Source organism: Lissotriton helveticus, chromosome 1_2 (genome assembly GCF_964261635.1).
Source record: "Lissotriton helveticus chromosome 1_2, aLisHel1.1, whole genome shotgun sequence".
Taxonomy (NCBI): Eukaryota; Metazoa; Chordata; class Amphibia; order Caudata; family Salamandridae; genus Lissotriton; species Lissotriton helveticus.
The window spans coordinates 59,427,460-59,448,015 of record NC_136058.1 but is presented as its reverse complement, the minus strand read 5'-3'; the positions used below and the strand labels follow the sequence as shown (position 1 = coordinate 59,448,015).

Here is a 20,556-nt window from a genome sequence, read left to right as displayed (position 1 = left end):
ATAGTTATAACTTTCGCGAATGTGACACCTATAGCATTTGGAATGCAACATGTTTTGTATTTACGTGACTTAGATGGCAGCTCTGGTCGTTAGGCCACATCTCTAGAGAGCAGGAGAGTGCAGCAGGGGAGAGAAGCACAGCAATGCAATAGGTCTCGCATTAGGAAAGTTTGAGCTATTGGTATTGTAAAGGACACATTTTTTATTTATGTGCTTGTTTTGAAAATAGCGAAATTAATAGCTTTGTTATTTACAATGCCAATAGTTTTATCTTTCGCAAATGTGACACCTATTGTAACACAATATGTGTTGTGAGGGTGAGTGAGGGTGAGGGTGAGGGGTTGAGGGTGAGGGGTTGAGGGTGAGGGGTTGAGGGTGGGTGAGGGGTTGAGGGTGAGTGAGGGTGAGGGGTTGAGGGTGAGTGAGGGTGAGGGGTTGAGGGTGAGTGAGGGTGAGTGAGGGTGAGGGTGAGTGAGGGTGAGTGAGGGTGAGTGAGGGTGAGTGAGGGTGAGTGAGGGTGAGTGAGGGTGAGTGAGGGTGAGTGAGGGTGAGTGAGGGTGAGTGAGGGTGAGTGAGGGTGAGTGAGGGTGAGTGAGGGTGAGTGAGGGTGAGTGAGGGTGAGTGAGGGTGAGTGAGGGTGAGTGAGGGTGAGTGAGGGTGAGTGAGGGTGAGTGAGGGTGAGTGAGGGTGAGTGAGGGTGAGTGAGGGTGAGTGAGGGTGAGTGAGGGTGAGTGAGGGTGAGTGAGGGTGAGTGAGGGTGAGTGAGGGGTTGAGGGTGAGTGAGGGGTTGAGGGTGAGTGAGGGGTTGAGGGTGAGTGAGGGTGAGGGTGAGTGAGGGTGAGTGAGGGTGAGGGTGAGTGAGGGTGAGTGAGGGTGAGTGAGGGTGAGTGAGGGTGAGTGAGGGTGAGTGAGGGTGAGGGAGGGTGAGGGTGAGGGTGAGGGTGAGGGTGAGGGTGGGTGAGGGATTGAGGGTGAGTGAGGGTGAGGGTGAGGGTGAGGGTGAGTGAGGGTGAGGGTGAGTGAGGGTGAGGGTGAGTGAGGGTGAGGGTGAGTGAGGGTGAGGGTGAGTGAGGGTGAGGGTGAGTGAGGGTGAGTAAGGGTGAGTGAGGGTGAGTGAGGGTGAGGGGTTGAGGGTGAGTGAGCATGAGGGGGAGGGGTTGAGGGTGAGTGAGGGTGAGGGGCTGAGGGTGAGGGTGAGTGAGGGTGAGGGTGAGGGTGAGTGAGGGTGAGGGTGAGTGAGGGTGAGGGTGAGGGTGAGTGAGGGTGAGGGGCTGAGGGTGAGGGTGAGTGAGGGTGAGGGTGAGGGTGAGTGAGGGTGAGGGTGAGGGTGAGTGAGGGTGAGGGTGAGTGAGGGGGAGGGTGAGGGTGAGTGAGGGTGAGTGAGGGTGAGGGTGAGTGAGGGTGAGTGAGGGTGAGTGAGGGTGAGTGAGGGTGAGTGAGGGTGAGTGAGGGTGAGTGAGGGTGAGTGAGGGTGAGTGAGGGTGAGTGAGGGTGAGTGAGGGTGAGTGAGGGTGAGTGAGGGTGAGTGAGGGTGAGTGAGGGTGAGTGAGGGTGAGTGAGGGTGAGTGAGGGTGAGTGAGGGTGAGTGAGGGTGAGTGAGGGTGAGTGAGGGTGAGGGTGAGTGAGGGTGAGGGTGAGGGTGAGTGAGGGTGAGGGGCTGAGGGTGAGGGTGAGTGAGGGTGAGGGTGAGGGTGAGTGAGGGTGAGGTGAGGGTGAGTGAGGTGAGGGTGAGTGAGGGGGAGGGTGAGGGTGAGTGAGGGTGAGTGAGGGTGAGGGTGAGTGAGGGTGAGTGAGGGTGAGTGAGGGTGAGTGAGGGTGAGTGAGGGTGAGTGAGGGTGAGTGAGGGTAGGGTGAGTGAGGTGAGTGAGGGTGAGTGAGGGTGAGTGAGGGTGAGTGAGGGTGAGTGAGGGTGAGTGAGGGTGAGTGAGGGTGAGTGAGGGTGAGTGAGGGTGAGTGAGGGTGAGTGAGGGTGAGTGAGGGTGAGTGAGGGTGAGTGAGGGTGAGTGAGGGTGAGTGAGGGTGAGTGAGGGTGAGTGAGGGTGAGTGAGGGTGAGTGAGGGTGAGTGAGGGTGAGTGAGGGTGAGTGAGGGTGAGGGTGAGTGAGGGTGAGGGTGAGGGTGAGTGAGGGTGAGGGGCTGAGGGTGAGGGTGAGTGAGGGTGAGGGTGAGGGTTGAGTGAGGGTGAGGGTGAGGGTGAGTGAGGGTGAGGGTGAGTGAGGGGGAGGGTGAGGGTGAGTGAGGGTGAGTGAGGGTGAGGGTGAGTGAGGGTGAGTGAGGGTGAGTGAGGGTGAGTGAGGGTGAGTGAGGGTGAGTGAGGGTGAGTGAGGGTGAGTGAGGGTGAGTGAGGGTGAGTGAGGGTGAGTGAGGGTGAGTGAGGGTGAGTGAGGGTGAGTGAGGGTGAGTGAGGGTGAGTGAGGGTGAGTGAGGGTGAGTGAGGGTGAGTGAGGGTGAGTGAGGGTGAGTGAGGGTGAGTGAGGGTGAGGGTGAGTGAGGGTGAGTGAGGGTGAGGGTGAGTGAGGGTGAGTGAGGGTGAGGGTGAGTGAGGGTGAGGGTGAGGGTGAGGGTGAGTGAGGGTGAGGGTGAGTGAGGGTGAGGGTGAGTGAGGGTGAGGGTGAGTGAGGGTGAGTGAGGGTGAGGGTGAGTGAGGTGGTGAGTAAGGGTGAGTGAGGGTGAGTGAGGGTGAGGGGTTGAGGGTGAGTGAGCATGAGGGGGAGGGGTTGAGGGTGAGTGAGGGTGAGGGGCTGAGGGTGAGGGTGAGTGAGGGTGAGGGTGAGGGTGAGTGAGGGTGAGGGTGAGTGAGGGTGAGGGTGAGGGTGAGTGAGGGTGAGGGTGAGTGAGGGTGAGGGTGAGGGTGAGTGAGGGTGAGGGGCTGAGGGTGAGGGTGAGTGAGGGTGAGGGTGAGTGAGGGTGAGGGTGAGTGAGGGGGAGGGTGAGGGTGAGTGAGGGTGAGGGTGAGTGAGGGTGAGTGAGGGTGAGGGTGAGTGAGGGTGAGGGTGAGTGAGGGTGAGTGAGGGTGAGTGAGGGTGAGTGAGGGTGAGTGAGGGTGAGTGAGGGTGAGTGAGGGTGAGTGAGGGTGAGTGAGGGTGAGTGAGGGTGAGTGAGGGGTGAGTGAGGGTGAGTGAGGGTGAGGGTGAGTGAGGGTGAGGGTGAGTGAGGGTGAGGGGTTGAGGGTGAGGGGTTGAGGTGAGGGGTTGAGGGTGAGGGGTTGAGGGTGAGGGGTTGAGGGTGAGGGGTTGAGGGTGAGTGAGGGTGAGGGTGAGTGAGGGTGAGGGGTTGAGGGTGAGTGAGCATGAGGGGGAGGGGTTGAGGGTGAGTGAGGGTGAGGGGTTGAGGGTGAGTGAGGGTGAGGGTGAGAGTGGGTGAGGGTGAGTGAGGGTGAGGGTGAGAGTGGGTGAGGGTGAGTGAGGGTGAGGGTGAGGGTGAGTGAGGGTGAGGGTGAGTGAGGGTGAGTGAGGGGGAGGGTGAGGGTGAGTGAGGGTGAGTGAGGGTGAGTGAGGGTGAGTGAGGGTGAGTGAGGGTGAGGGTGAGTGAGGGTGAGGGTGAGGGTGAGTGAGGGTGAGGGTGAGTGAGGGTGAGTGAGGGTGAGGGTGAGTGAGGGTGATGTGAGGGTGAGTGAGCATGAGGGGGAGGGGTTGAGGGTGAGTGAGCATGAGGGGGAGGGGTTGAGGGTGAGTGAGCATGAGGGGGAGGGGTTGAGGGTGAGTGAGGGTGAGGGGGTGAGGGTGAGTGAGGGTGAGGGTGAGGGTGAGGGTGAGGGTGAGTGAGGGTGAGTGAGGGGGAGGGTGAGGGTGTGAGGGTGAGGGTGAGTGAGGGTGAGGGTGAGTGAGGGTGAGTGAGGGTGAGGGTGAGTGAGGGTGAGTGAGGGTGAGTGAGGGTGAGTGAGGGTGAGTGAGGGTGAGTGAGGGTGGGTGAGGGTGAGTGAGGGTGAGTGAGGGTGAGTGAGGGTGAGTGAGGGTGAGTGAGGGTGAGTGAGGGTGAGTGAGGGTGAGTGAGGGGTTGAGGGTGAGTGAGGGTGAGTGAGGGTGAGGGTGGGTGAGGGTGGGTGAGGGTGAGTGAGGGTGAGGGTGAGTGAGGGTGAGTGAGGGTGAGTGAGGGTGAGGGTGAGTGAGGGTGAGGGTGAGTGAGGGGTGAGTGAGGGTGAGGGTGAGTGAGGGTGAGTGAGGGGGTGAGGGGTTGAGGGTGAGGGGTTGAGGGTGAGTGAGGGGTTGAGGGTGAGGGGTTGAGGGTGGGTGAGGGTGAGTGAGGGGTTGAGGGTGAGGGGTTGAGGGTGAGTGAGGGTGAGGGGGTGAGTGAGGGTGAGGGGTTGAGGGTGAGTGAGAGGTTGAGGGTGAGTGAGGGTGAGGGGTTGAGGGTGAGTGAGGGTGAGGGTGAGTGAGGGTGAGGGTGAGGGGTTGAGGGTGGGTGAGGGTGAGGGGTTGAGGGTGAGTGAGGGTGAGTGAGGGTGAGTGAGGGTGAGTGAGGGTGAGTGAGGTGAGTGAGGGTGAGTGAGGGTGAGTGAGGGTGAGGGTGAGTGAGGGTGAGGGTGAGTGAGGGTGAGGGGTTGAGGGTGAGGGGTTGAGGGTGAGGGGTTGAGGGTGAGTGAGGGTGAGGGTGAGTGAGGGTGAGGGGTTGAGTGAGGGTGAGGGTGAGTGAGGGTGAGGGGTTGAGGGTGAGTGAGGGTGAGTGAGGGTGAGGGTGAGGGGTTGAGGGTGAGTGAGGGTGAGTGAGGGTGAGTGAGGGGTTGAGGGTGAGGGGTTGAGGGTGAGTGAGGGTGAGGGTGGATGTGGTGGTGGATGCGGTGGTGGTGGATGTGGAGGTGGTGGTGGATGTGGTGGTGGATGTGGTGGATGTGGGGTGATTGCGGCTTGCAAGCTTATTCCGCTCACGTTATGCAGTTTCAAACATGATTGCCACTATTACTCTCAAATTCACTTGGCAGCAAACTGGTGAACTAATTAAAAGAAAGTCGTATTCAGCGTTATGGCCGGTACTTTATTCCAGCAAAGTGGCAAGCCAGTACACACCAATGAGCTAGTAAAGCTAAAAACACACCACATGGCACAATTGCTGGCTGAGCGAGCAGAAGTAAGCCAAACAGCTTTCCCGTAGCTAAGGAGAGCTGAGCTCTTTTTGTAGCAGCACGCATAAGAAAAGTCCCGTATTTTCACCAAAACACTCTCTGATAATGATCAGCCGAATTCAGAAGGCTTCCTGCCCTCATATATTCCCAAGAGAGCAGTAATCTTATAAGGAAATGCTGTCATCACACCTAAAGCTACGGATGAGGAGAGCTTGCTGGAAGACATTCAATTAATGAAAAAAAAAGAAAAAGAAAAGGAGACACGGCCGGCCGGCCGTGAACTGAAAGCACGGCCGGCCGGCCGTGAAAAAGCCTTTGATGCCGCAGGGGGTAATTAGGGGAGGAGAATGGCTGGGCTGAGGCACAGCGCCAAGCCTTTGATGCAGCAGGGGGCGGAGCGGGAAGAGCTGCTGGCGGCACTAAGCTGACGATTTGATGCTGTGCACGCGCATTTTAACTAATTGCGCTTGCGCATTGAGTTAAAAGTGCACATGCACTTCATCAAATCGTCAATTGTTGTTGAGGGTTTGTGAACCAGACCATGGCAACCTCCGCCAGATACACCGCATGGTTGGAGGCTTCACCAGACAGCCAGGAAGTGTACATTTGAATTTAGTAATGTAGCAAAGTGGTTAAGCTTTTCCCAGCCGTCTGTCACTGGTGTATCACCTGCTGTGTGTAACTCAGGGATGTAGGATGAGCATCTAGGAGGGCAGAATAAGCATGCTAAAGTATGTCCTGACCTCTCCCCCTCACAATGGCATTCAGGCTTTAGCGTATTTTCCGAGGAAGCGCACCTCGCGGTCAACCAAATCTAGGAACTCAGTGAATAGGTTAGGGTAGTGTTTGGGTTAGGGCTGTTTTAGGCTACGGAGTAATCCAGGGCGAGCATTTCCGCCTCAATACGAGAGAGGTTCCTACAACTATCACGCAGTAGCCCTGTGTGTTTGGCAATGCATATGCCACGGATAGAAGCCATAAAGGGTTCCCAAAGAGTGGCATAGGCTGAGACTGATCCTGCATGGAGTTCAAAGCATTCTACTACAGCTGAATGCAGTTCCGATCGAAACAGCTCTTCATGCAGTGCCATATTGGGAAAACGCCACTGTCGCTCCAACCCATCCCAGATGGGCATGCACAGTGTCAGTCACATAGAGAAATGATTCGAAAGCGTTTGGGCTACTTGGGTGATATCACCTAAAAAAGACGACATAAGCCAGTAGTCGATACAAGACCAAGTATTGTGTGGCATTGAGTAGTGTGTGTACGCTGAAGTGGATACATGGCGAAGGCGTCGGGCATCGAGAAGTAGGTATGTTTCACAGAGGTCATGGAGGATACGAAGTGATCGCACTTTTCCTACGTGCGTCGCTGTCACTGTGGAGATCTGAGGTATGACGAGGCTACAATCCACTCAGGCTCCAGTAGGGTATTTGGGATGTGTGGTGCCAGCCTTAAAGGGTTCAACTGCCAACAATCACCAGAATGCAGATGTCCCTTCAGTAATCCCTGCCCTGGTATGCTGCGTCAGCTGCGTGCAACAAGTGTCCTGTGCACACGACAAAAGTATGTGGTTCTCAGGTGAGAACTAGAACGAAATGATACTTCAAGTGGAGTAAAGTAATTCAACAGTGTGAATTTGAAGAAAAAAGTTTTAATGGTTCTGAGTCGAAAATCAGTACAAACAAGAGCACAAAGCCGACACGTGTTTCGTCACACCGTGTCTTACAATCAAGCAGGACACGGTGGGTGCGGTCTGCACGGTCATGCGTCACAGTAGTACAGCTGTTGTTTAGGATGCACATCCATGAACTTGCAGCTTAGCTCCTTTCTGTGTGAAACCAACATCTTAGATCCCACTCAATATGTGTTCAGAGAAGGGCACAGCACAGAAACCACACTTATAAAATCTACGGTAGGGATAAGGGAGGCTGTGGACAAGGGAGGCAAGGCTGCTCTGATTATGTTGGACCTGTCTGCGGCCTTTGATACGGTCCATCATGATGTTCTGATGGACCGTTTACTGGCATGCGGGGTCCAAGGCAAAGCATTTGAACTCCTGAAATCTTTTCTGTTGGACAGATCCCAAACTGTGGCATTGGATGATTTCCATTCCAAACCTTTTACTTTGTCATGTAGAGTGCCTCAGGGGTCCTCGCTTAGCCCCACTCTCTTTAACGTATAGGTTTCCTCCCTAGCTACTCTAAATTGGCTCATTTAGTTTCAGCCTGACATCATACGCAGACGACACACAAATATTTTAGTGGCCTTGCGGCCTAGTCAGGCAGCGGGAATTGACAACAGATTCTACGATGCATGTCAGCAATCGGGAGGTGGATGTCACAAAACTGCCTGAAACTGAATTCAGGTCATCCTATTTGGAACTTATCCCAACTTCCGGATCCCTGAAGAAATGGGGACTCTTCCCCACTCCTGCTAGGAAGGTGAAAAAACTAGGAGTCATAAATGATGAGAAAATTAACTTTGGCGATCAGATCAACTCAGTGGCATCATCTACCTTCTTTATTATTAGAATGATTAAGAAAGTTCTCCCTTTCTTACCGACAGATAGCCAGCTGACTGTAGTCACTGCACTTATAATGTCCAGACTGGATTATTGCAACAGCTTGTTTTTAAACATACAGGAACGTTTTTTGAATCAACTGCTGCAAACGCGCCAGCAAGGCTGCACACCGGCACTCCCAAATTTGCCCCCACCTCTAAGGAAATTAACCCCTTCCATGCGGATGACAAAGCCAGCTCGTCATGGGCGTTACCTCCGCTACGCGGATGACGAGCTGGCTTTGTCACAAACCGCGAGATTTTTAAATTTCAGCGCACAGCGGGAAAACCCGCTAGCGCGGTAGCGGTTAAAGAGTTGCATTGGTCGCCGGTTACGAAACTGGTGCATTTCAAAGCACTCTGCACCGTCTACAAGGTACTACATGTTATAGGTCCAAACTTTTTTTTAAAAAGGCACATGTAGTGGTAACTACCCAGAAGAACCCTTCGCTCCTCCGGAGCCAAGTTGGTGATAGTACCACCAATAAAAAAAGTCTTCATGGGGTGGGAGAAGTTTCACAGTGTGCACAGCAAAGGCTTGGAATGATCTTCCGCCATATCTGTGAAAGGCACCGGACCTCCTTACTTTTCAGAGGAGACTGAAAACATGTCTTTTTACGCTTTAATGTTGCCTCCACTTCTTATTTCTCAGAGAATAGTGGTTAGAACCAGGACACCCTCAGGTAATTGCCGTGCTTTAGAAATAGCCATAACATAACAATATGTGGCAGCGCTGGAGGCCTCCTCCTCCGCAGTGTGCCATTAGAGCGCTTAAGTTGCTAGCGAGCCAAAACAGAGTAAAGTAGGGTGCAGCGGAAGAGGGGGGTAGAACTTACAGTGCTGTATCTGTGCTGTGTTCCATAAAGGTCTGAGCCCCCTGCGTTCGTTGGTGAAGGCCGCTTGTCTTATGCATGTGGGTCAGGCCAACCCCAGCCACTGCACAGAATGTTATCTCTGGGGCCCAACTCAGTCAATTCATTGGCTTCAGGCCCCAGCAACATGGGCAACCCCACCGCAGACCCCGCAATAGCGATCCCAAGCGTGGCCAGGCACACCACAGCCCCCACTGAAGAGGCGCCACTGACCACAATGGCAGACCAGCCCCAGGAAGGGGGAAGACACCACAGGGCCATTGACACCGCCGTAATCGTGTACAATGGCGCCCCCCCCTTCCCAGCAGTGCAGGCCACAGTCTCCCATTCAACAGGTATGGAACGGGGGTGATGTATATGGGGCCAGCACAGTGATACTCAAAGAATGGTCCGGGGGCACTTGCGGCCTTCTTAACCTTTACGTACGTTCCAGGCCATGCCCCATCAAACATTAAGTGGGAAAAACAGTGTCTCCGTTGCCACTGTTTGCCAAACCATCCCAGCATCATATTTGCAAGGTCAGCTAGTGTGCTGTTTACATTTTCTACCGAAAGCCGATCTGGCTATTAAGATTGATTGACATATCAGTTTCCGTTCCTCAAGAGGTAAACACCAATCGCCTCAGCCCCACGACCTTTTGGCACATAGCCAAACTATAGTGCCACCTCAAACCTTAACATTTATTTTATGAAGGCTTACTCCTCCTTCCAATATATAGTATGAAGCAGACAGTCCCACCATATGCGAAGGAATGCATTTGTACTGCAATGAATAAAAGGTACAATAAAAAGGGGAGGATGATAAAGCCCATCAATCCCCTTTAATTGAAAGACTGATGATCCAAGGACAAGGAACTTTTTTTCTAGGTGGCGTTAAACAAGACCTCAAACTACCATGACATGCCTTCAGAATGTTTGGGCATACGGAAATGTAAAGTCTTGTAGTACCGACTTGCTACATTCCAGTGGGACAGGTGGCAACAGACCATCTATTTTAGGTGCAGATGAGCCATGAGGCTACTCATCTGAACCAGGATCCAATGGACTGTTGGTGAAATGTATCGCGTTGATTAAGAACTCTTACATCCGAGTATCTTGCAGAGTCACATTGCATAAAGTAACCAAATGTCCATATAAGGAAATCATACTACACCCTCTCAATAAAACAAAACCACCACCGACAACAGCAAACTAATAAGGCCCTCAGCATAGATGCCAAGCCAAACAAAGACAGTGAACTGAAAACTCTTGACCCACTGGAAGTCTTCATAAAGTTTGGAAAGCTGAAGGTCTATGGACACCAGAAACCTCACAATCCAAAGAAAGGCAGGACTGTTCAAAATGAGACCATTCTGAACACCTTCAAACATTATCAGCACTGTTAAAATCTGAAACTATAAGACAACAGACAATCCAGTCTAAACACAGCTAAACAGTAGGCAGTAACCATACACTCCAATCATTCAAATCTAAAAACAATATGAAGACTAGAAGGTCACTAGATTTGCAAAATCCGGACCAAGTTGTTGGGTTAACACATCTAATAATAATTAACAGTTCAAGCACTTATAATCTTCAACACAACTTGCAGATACCTCAATATGAAGGGTGTTACACTAGGCCCATCAGACAAACTTCTTTTTCGGGTTCTTGCAGTAGAGAAAAGGTGGCCTTCCCTCATTGCCTGGAGCCAAAAGAGGCTGCCATTTTAACTTGGGCCCAGAGATAGCTTAAGCGGTCTCCCCTGTCACGAATAATCAAAACATTTCACAACCAAAATATACATACAAATAAGGGCTATTGATCAGCTCTTTTCACACACTAGTCTGTTGAACTGCTATTCACAATCTGCTTCTGTCCATCACAGTATAAAGCGAGCAGTTCAGGCTACTTCAGCGATTGGCTCTCTTGCACTGTGAATGACAATTTTTTTCTGCTCCAGTGTGGACATCCACCAAATAATAAGCTCATTTTAATCTCTGGACATGTGGGTCGGTGTGCAGCCTTTTGAGGGCTGATGTGAGCCAAGACTTTTAGATTTTAGTAAAATCATATGTACAATATGTAAGAAACTGGCTACACCAAAATGAGGTAGTTTGTATAGAGTCCAAGTGTCCCCAGAGGTAGGCAGAGGTTAAAGTTGGATAGAATCATACTCTCTAATAGTGGTAGCTTGGTCGAGCAGTAAGGCAGTATCAGAGGACAGCGTTAAGCATTTGTTGTACACTCTCAGTCAGCAAATGAATTCACACACTCAACAACTGAACTCTAGGCCAATTGTTTTTGTATAAAAATATACTGTTATTTATTTTTAGAACCAAGCAAGCCTGGCACAGGTACACATGAAATACTTTTCATTATTAATTACTGGATATAGAACAGTTTGAAAATGCAATAGAAATTGTACTTTGTTTGATTTACAGGGGAGAAGTAGTATGCAACACTTAGCAAATACACTACATTGAAATTATAGGCTTTTTCAGTAAATTACTGGTAAGTTACATTTAACGTTACTTTTTTATCTCAGTGCTGGATACCTAAATTCAGCACTGGAGCATTTCCTTCAAACGTGAGTAAACACGTTTTGGTTATTTGTGCGATTTTTAAGGAATATTTGTCAAAACTCCACACTTAGAAACCTTTTGGAGAAAAAGTGTCAATGTTATCCGATGGAGGGAAAACAGGTTAACGGTTCTCAGGTAAGTAATAGACTGTGTGGGTGTTAAGGTTCTGGGGTTAGACTCAGGGGTACCCCAGGGTCAGTGATGCACTGTTGTTGCACCCTGAGTAGCACTAAGGGTGGCCAGGTGCAGAGTGTGGAGGCCCAATGTTATCCAAAAGGGGATAGGGGGGACTTCGGTTGGTGGTTGCTGGCAAGCAGGCCACAGGGTTGTGGGAGCAAAGCTCCTAGGGTTAAGGTCAGGGCAAATGGGGAAACAAAGTAGCACAAAAAGGTGCACCCTCAGCGGCACTGGGGCGGCCGGGTGCAGAGTGCTGTTTTGACGTCGGGCGCCCTGTTATCTAAGGAGAACCTCTGGTTTGCAAAAGCAATGCAAGCAGGGAGACAAAGGACTTCTGGGTGCGATCACCACTTGGAGAGGTAAGTTGGGAAGTATTGGGTTGGTGAGGCTCTGTTGGTTTGGGCACACAAGCCCGTTGGGCGCCGGGTGCAGGGGTGCCTTTTGGGGTCGGACCGTCTTACCAGCTCCTGGTCGCGGTTAGGGGGGGCCTTCTGGATTTAGGCTACAGGTGTCGGCTGGAGGCTTGAGGCAGGTGAAGGGTCGTCAGATCTCAGGTCAGGATCGCAGGGGGGACCTCCTCGTGGTGTTTATCCACTCTAGCTCAGGTCGGCTTCGGCGGGTGCAGAGTGGGCTGGATTTGCTCTCTCTGGCTGGCACCAGAAGCTGCAGTTTGAACAAATCTGGTGTTCATGGGAGATGCAGTCTTTAGAAGTGAAGGCAGGCAGGTCCTCCGGGTTTCTTAAGGTTGCTGGATGCAGGACACACTGGGATTTCGCAGGAGCAGGTTCGAGGGGGAGACAGGCGGTAGGTCTGGGGCCAAGTCAGTGGGGGTCGTCCTCTTGTTAACTCTGCACGGCTCTTCAGTCCTTCTTATCTTCTTTCTTGTTGTCTATCTGAGGGAGGAAGGTTCAGGGTGCTCCCTAAATACTAAATGTAGGGGTGTTACAGGTATGTAAAGGGCAGGGACCAATGGGTCCCTTCCCTGTGGTGGGTACACCTCCTATTCTGCCACTCTCCAGTGGGAGGGGGGCAGGAGCCTGTCCCCGGTTGGCTGGGTCCACCCATCCTCAAGATGGCGGGGACTTGAGTTTGTGCTTCACCTTACCGAGTTAGCAGAGGTGGGCACACCTCTCTTCCTCACTTGTTTTTCCCGCCGCTTCTCCCGCCCAAAGCGGGGGGTAGAACCAGTGGGGACCAGTTGCTGAAAGCAGAAAATGGCCTGGGAGGCTCACATAGGCACTTCGTCCCCGGATGTGCATTGTTTCAGGCCCCAGAGAGCAGCAGCTCTCAACCCAGGGTTCCAGAAACATGTCTGGTGGTGGCAGCCACTCAGTCAGGTCACTAGAAGTTGGTCGAGTTTCAGGGGGCATCTGTAAGATGCCCTCTGTTGTGCATTTCACATTAATTCCCACACTGGCATCAGTGTGGGCTTAATGTGCTGAGAAGTTTGATACCAAACTTCAGTGTAGCCATTATGGTGTTGTGGAGTTCATAATGACAAACTCCCAGCACCATATACTCTTAATGACAGCACTACACTTACGGTGCCCAGGAATGGACTTGGACACTGTAGGGGTACAGGGCTCATGCACCTGTACCCTCACCACTGGCATAGGGCACCCAGCTAGAGGGGTGACTGATGTATGCCAGGGCAGTGGTTTGTGGGCATGGCACACAGGGATGTGTGCCATGTTGACTCTTCACTTTGTTCTGCACCAAGACACGCAGCCTACAAAGGCAGTATGTGGGTGTCAGGGTACAGGGCCTTTAAGGGTGGCACAATAAGTGCTGCAGCCCTTAGAGGCCTTCTCTGGTCACAGTGCCCTGGGTGCCTGTGGTACCATTTACCAGGGGCTGACGTGTGGCAAGAGATGCCAATTGGGTTTAGGCTTCAATGCAGTTTTAGGGAAGGAACATAGGCCCTGGGTATCCGATTTGCAGGAGCCCAGGGCACACTTACTCAAAGAACATCAGCAATCCAGCAAAAACAGTGGGGGAATACCATGCAAGAAAGAGGGCACTTTCTCACACAATATACTTATAATAAGGGCTTTAAGAAAGCTCTCTTTGTCCATTGGTCTGTGATCAATGGTCCATTATTGTGTCATTCAGATTCTTCTTCTGCCTACTAATGCATATAGGTCAGCTTATTCAAGCCACAGGCTAAATTTACTGTGATGGTCAGTATTTTTCCCTATGGCAAGGAGTTCATTCACTCACAAAATATCTCCCTTTGTTGCTAAATGCTACTATAAAATGTGTGCTATTTGATATATATACACACACCCATATATCAAGAATTCTTCTCCATTTCAGCATCAGTTTGAAATAAAGTCTCTTCATGGGGATGTAAGGAAACAGCAGCACAGCTGGGGATTCCTCAGATCCTTTAGTTTATTTAACAAATATCACAATCGGGTGCAGACACATACAGGACCATATATATACACATATGTTCCAAATTCCAATGCTAAATCAAAGGCAGGCCCTCCAGGATTCGAAAAAGGGAAGGTTTATTCCACACGGACACACTGACGCATTTTCGTCAGAGCCTGTCTCAAAGTGTAAACCCCTCCATCTTTTTTTTTTACATTTAAATAATACAAGTCATAATAAACATAGAAGAAATCCATGTACCTCTTGCAATGGATGTTATCATTACATATAAACTCCAAATTACACCAAGAAATTACAATTATACAAAACAGCAGAATAAATTACTGTTTCATCACCACTGAAGTGTATTGCAAACAAAGGGGACCTGCTGGCTTCTTCTAATTCTAAATACATGAATTTTCATGATTTTGGGATATGAATTTTTTAATATTTTAATAATTCCTATAAATGTAGAACATGAATATTCCAGTTAAACCCTTCATTATAGTCTAACTGCCAACAGTCATGACATTTCTATCTACATGGGAATGATAAATAAATTCAAGGAAAGAAGAAGCACTGGTCCCATAAGTGATGCGAGTGACTCAAAAAGGGGAAGCAGCAAACAATTATAAATCACTTGATCCTGGCAAGTGCTAGCAACATTGGGATGATAATAGGCCAGTGGTCATATTATATACATACCCCTGAAAACACTAATATCCCAAAATAGAGGGCTTGTCGATGTAAGAGCATAACTCTATAAAATCAGTGGGAGACTAGGGTTGCCCTCATACCAAAGGCTTAGGGATGCATGGAAAGAGGCACCTAAATGGTTGATGTGTACCATGTGTCAGATATAAGGTGGGTATGTAACCTCCCCTACATGTACTTCCATTTCCTCATCTTTATTAAGCCCAGCTGGTGTCTTGATATGAACAACCTCCCACCTCGCCTCAGTACCACGCATTAGGAAGGCCAGATGTGGAGGCCGCTCGCTTTCTTACAACCTGGCTAGGATCTGGAACTCCCTTCCCCTCCCTATCAGATCAGAACCTAACCTTCTCACCTTCCGTAAACTATTAAAAACTTGGCTCTTCAGCAAAATTCCAATCTAACTTTTCACTCAGCTTCTCTTACTCCAGCCTCTCCAGCCCAACTCACTCTTTTCTATAGCGCTGGGACGCCCCTGGGTAGCCAACGCGCTTTACAAATCATCAATTCAATTCAATTCAAGATCAAGAATGTACCTAGATTCAAGATGCCTAAGTTACCACACCTAGTCACCTCCCCTCAAATTCGCAGGAATTCTGTCAATTACAAAATACCTAAGTTTGGTCATGTCACCATCATGTTGTTCCAAAAAGGGGCATACAAAAGGTTAGGTGAAATCGATTTTCCTGGTGGCTCCCTGATGTTCCAGGACCCGTTTGCGCACCGAGAGGATCATGCTCCCGACATACATCAGAGAGTAGGGGCATTGTAGCACGTATACACAGTGATAAGTGTCACAATAAAAAAAAAAAAAGGAGTTAATGTTCCTTCTTTTCCCATCTGAGGTTGAAAAATCTAAAAGCTTTGCAATGGCCACATTTGAAAAAGCCTCTTGTTCTATTGAGCCATGTATCCTTTGCCAGAGCCTTTGTATAATAGCTTCTGGTCAGAATATCCCCCAGGATTTTACCCTTTATGCAAGTGATTGAGGGTTTCTTGGGTAAGTTTCAACCTATAATAAGTTCTTATCTTACAATATTCCAATGCTTGCCTACTATTTGTTTAACATTATATGATACAGAATCATAAAACATGATCAATCTTGTGACATTGCTTTTCAATTTGGTCATTGGGATAAAGAAGTTGTTCTCTCGATAGGGGTTCTGCTTTTTTGGAGGCTATGATCAGAATTCTGGACCCGTATCCAGTTGTGCTCTCGATAGAGGTTCTGCTTTTTTGGAGGCTATGATCAGAATTCTGGATCCGTATCCTCTTGCCTGAAGTCTTTTCCTCATAAATCTATTGTGTGTCTGTAACGCATTCGCATTGTTGCAGATTCTCTTTAGCCTCAGTGTCTCACCAGAAGGGATACTCTCTATTAGACTTCTAGGGTGTTGGCTACAGTGGTGTAAAGTACAGTTGCCTGCCGTGCTTTTACAATATACAGGAGGTATGTATTTTATCATCCCAAACCTGCAGAAGCGTATCCAAAAATTTGATCTCTTTCGAGCTTGTTGACACTGTGAATTTTGAGCTACATGTGTTTTGATCTAATTTTTTTACATATTCATTTGCCTTTTCTTCGGACACCGACCATAGATAAAGAGGTTGGCAATGTACCTGGTCCAAAGTAATATGCTATTTAAGTACTCGCGATTGGTTTCTGTCCACGCCTCTTGCTTCTCCCTCTAGCCCATCACCAGATTGGCAAAGCAGGTGCCCATTGCCGTCCCCATGATTTAGCGATAACAAAAATGCCATCATGGATGAAAATGTTCTTTTAGGCAACAGCAAATCATATTGATCACCATTTTATTATGCTCAGTGAAACAAGTCAGTCTAGTTAGGTCGAGCCTATTGCTCGACTTTTAGTAAAGGGGATCTCGAAAGTGCTACCCAGGTGTTTGCTGGCTGGCTACAAGCTTGCGTGCACACGCGGTCATCTGCCTTTCCTTTGTTGTCATGGGTAATTGAGCGCCTCTCTCCAGGCACACTTTCATGTCATCGCTCGTTACCTCTTCGGCCCTCCGCCGCCCTTAGCTGAGCTTACTTCATATAGCGTCATGTATGACACACTCAGCTGGCTACTTACTTAAAGAAAACATTTTTCTGTTACAAAGCAGAATCGATAAGTGCAGTTCTGACACATAGCATGTTTTGTGCAGCATAATTAGCTAGTCTAGCCATGTTTTTGTACTTGCGTTCTAAAACTTGTACTAGATTTGTTTCGTGTAAATAGATGAACATTCACATCATCGCGCACACTATATACTTTCTGCTTGCCCCAAGCGCTGTAAAGCTTGTACCACGGCTCCTCTCCTAGCTCGGTGACAAGGATGCTGAGTGATATAAGGGAATGCCAGGCAACAAGGAACATCAAACTGAATATTTTCAAGCCCTGCTAAAATTAATAAAGCTTTAGGAGGTTAGAAATATTTAATTAGACAAATAAAGATGTTGAAATGCGATAATCCCTGCTAAGCAGTTACTGCATTAAGATACATGGTTCTCTCTATTTTTAAAGTGCCGTTGTCTATCCTGAACTTTTTATATGAGAAGAGCCACAGCCTCTAGTTCACAACCACGGCTTTCAACATACAAATTGGTGCAATCAGGTGCATTAGTGGAATCAGCTAAATTAAAACACAAAAGACTTCACAGCCCAGAATGCATTAGGTTGTGACATGAAACCTCAGGGTTTCACATGTCTGTGGTGACATGGAATATAGAGGTCACTTCATTTACAGACAATATAAACGTGCAACTGCACCTCAAAGATTAGAAACATCAAAATAAGAGGGCCTCTTGTTGGTCAGCTAGAGCAGGTTTTAAAGCAACCATATTTCATGTTCTAGAGCTCTTAATTTGGATGCTTCTTTGCATCCTAAGTTTGTAGATTTGCTTTTCTCATTTTAAATCTAGAGCTACAAGTTCATGTTCTTCGCCTATCTCTGCCTGCTCTATCAGCCCTTACTTTTCTCCCACCGCACGCTCAATCTCTATCTGAGCCTCTGTCTGGGTTATTGTTCTTGCTGGGTTTTGCCTTTAAAGAGGGATGGTATATTATTTTAAGTAAGTTAGGCGATGTTTTCATTCTGACTCACGTTTCACTGGTTTTGGCAAGACTGCAACGGATTTTGATGTAAATTTGCTACACTTCACACACACACACACACACACACAACACCACACACAACCACCCAACCACACCCAACCACACACAAAACACCAACCACACACACCCAACCGCGCACACACACAACCAACCACACACACACGCGCACACACACAACCAACCACACACACACACACACACACAACCAACCACACACACACAACCAACCACACACACACACCCAACCAACCACACACAACCAACCACCCAACCACACACAAACACCCAACCACACACACACACACCCAAACACACACACACATCCAAACACACACACACACAACCAACCACACACACACAACCAACCACACACACACACAAAACCAACCACACCAACCACACACACAACCAACCACACACACACAACCAACCACACACAACCAACCACACACACACAACCAACCACACAACCACACACACAACCACCCAACCATTCACTCCTCACCACACTGCCACTCACCCTTGACCCTCCTGGCACTAGCCCGGTTTCCCCCAAGAAAAATAAAACATAAAGCATTGACATAGCCAATAGGTCTCGCCTTTGGGACCTTATAAGTGTTTAGCCACGCAACAGTTGATGTTGTTGCACCAAGGATATTGTGCTGATCAACTAAATCCTTTTAAGGTCCCACATGCGAGACCTATTTGCCAGGCCAATGCTTGTTTTTAAGTAGGACTCGCATGCTTTTACTCCAAAATCATGGTCAATGCAGGTGTACAAACTCACCACATCAAAAGTAATCAACATAATATATCGGTCCAAGTAACATTCTGAATTTTAGTTCGAAAACTCGAGTGTAACTACGTACGTTGAGAGGAATGAATTTATGTAAATTGCTGCATTTTCACCAAAAACATTATTAGAAGACAGAACTGGTCTACCGGGGGGGGGGGGGGGTTGGAGAGGGAAAATCAATTAATCTTTTATGCATCTTTGGTAGTATATAAAAGGCCGGTACCCTGGGAAAGTCAGGTCTTAAAAAGTCAAATTAGTCATGCTTGATAACACCCGTGTCTCACCATAAAATCAAACTCTGATGGAACCGCTCCACTGAATCCTTGTAGTCACTAGGTCAATCACCTCATAGTAATCTTTCTGTGACAGCTGTCTCAATCTCTCCCTCATACCAGGGGGCATCCATGATAACTACATTGCCTCCCTTGTCAGAGCTTTTTTTCATAATAGTTTTGTTATTTTTTAGATTGATAATAGCTTGGCGGTGGGATTGAGAAAAGTTGTCGCCTTTATATGGGATATTATCACGCATGGATATAGGGTTCTTAGATCACCATCTCCTGACCCACATCTATGTGATTCCGGGATAATATCAGGATACTCTGTGAAGGTGGCTTAAAGCCACTCCCACTGGGGATGCCTCAATGCCTAAGGTGTTTAACATGGATTCCATATTTATATCCTTGTCATCACCTTCACTCTCCCTTAGTAGCATTTCTAGAGCCAACAATCCTCCTGCTTCTCCAATTTGTAAGTCACAAAAAGATTAACATGATCAGTACTAATAGATTTTTTTGTCATTTTATATCGTTTCAGTTTTCGTACAAAAAGGTACAAGTCAATAGGTGCTTGTGCATAATTAAAGCCTTATGCAGTCAGAACAATGAGATTTCATCCTCAGTTAGCTCTCTTTTGGATAAAGTTCAAAACAGTCAATGTTGAGCTTACTTCTTCGTTGGTCGTGTTGTACTGCTGGTGGTTGTTCGTGCTTCCTCCTGATCGTCTTCTGATCAGATGTCTGTTGGTGCCTTTCCCGCGCCCCCTTCCTTCTCCTTTATCTCTTCGAGGTTGGTGGTCTAGTTTGAGTTTCTCTGCTTGTCTCAAGATGCAGTTCTCATCATGAAACCCCAAACCCTTCTTGTTGGCTCCCCTGATTCCTCATTATCGGTACTCAGGACCGAGCTGGATTCAGTTGATACAACATCATTCCTTTTCTGCATATCCTCGCAGTACATTTGTTTTCTATAAATGTCATAGTTTCTCGCAATAGTACTCGCCCTTCGGCATAATCATGTTTATCTCGCTGAATTTTATGATATTTTTTACCTTCACATCTTTTTCATGCCTTGCAAGTCTCTCGTTTATTTTTACTTGCAAGTCTTCAGGGTCTCCTTATCATATGCATTCTCCACCTCCGAATTTGAGTAAGTTCATTAACATTCTTGTCAGATCCAGTTCTGCATATTTGACGAGGCTCTCCAACATTCCTTGGCTCAATTTAGCATTATGGTATGCCCATTCCTCCAAGAGACCTGGATATGGGGTTTCATATGTGGGGACTGTGAATATTCGTAATTCATGTGGGACACGATTGCCTTGTACGTACAGCGTCAGAGACAACGATTCCCACCACTTACAGATTTCTTTTTTTGACAGTCTTTCTATGTTAATCATTTTTTGTTTCAGGGATGCCATTGCTGCCTTGCCAATACCCGCTTCAGTGACACTGTTCCCAGTCTCAAGAGCATCGCTGAAAATCTATTTTGCTGCTTCCATCCATAACAAGTCACTTTCCGTGAAATCCATTGACTCGCTTATAATAAAGATTGGCTTCGCTCCTCCACATTAACCAGTACGTGTCAGTTACCAGTCGCGGGCACAGCCGCTTTACTCTCTGTGATGACGGGAGTGTCGGAGGGCCTCAAACAGGGGAGCGCTTCTGTCCAAATCGGTTGCCTCCAATACACTGTCTCTAATTCTTCTCCGGGTAGCTTGTGAGGTGCGGCTCTGGTGACTACTTCGTTCAAAGACAAACACAGCAATTACTGTGTTAGTAGTCGCTTCCACCATCGTGCTGGTGCCAGCAGCTTCCCCCAAAAATAAAGTTTCGTAAAACTATGACAACAAGCACTGACCAAGCCAAAAGTCTATGAGTAGTAAAACCAGAGAAGGCTCCGTGGACAACCAGTAGAGTATAGGAATTTATGTCTAGCAACAAGGTCATAGAGGGTGTCAAGCCAAGAAAACATAAAATTCAAATGATCTATTGAATAATTTCACTGATCAGTAAATGACATTAAAAACAAAATAAAAACAATAATTG

At 48.5% G+C, this 20,556-nt stretch overlaps 1 protein-coding gene across 2 annotated transcripts in view; it reads right to left on the bottom strand.

The window, feature by feature from the left end:
• Window positions 1-20,556, bottom strand: part of ANKRD13C (ankyrin repeat domain 13C) — a 394,963-nt gene that overhangs the window by 362,078 nt on the left and 12,329 nt on the right. The window lies entirely within an intron of this gene.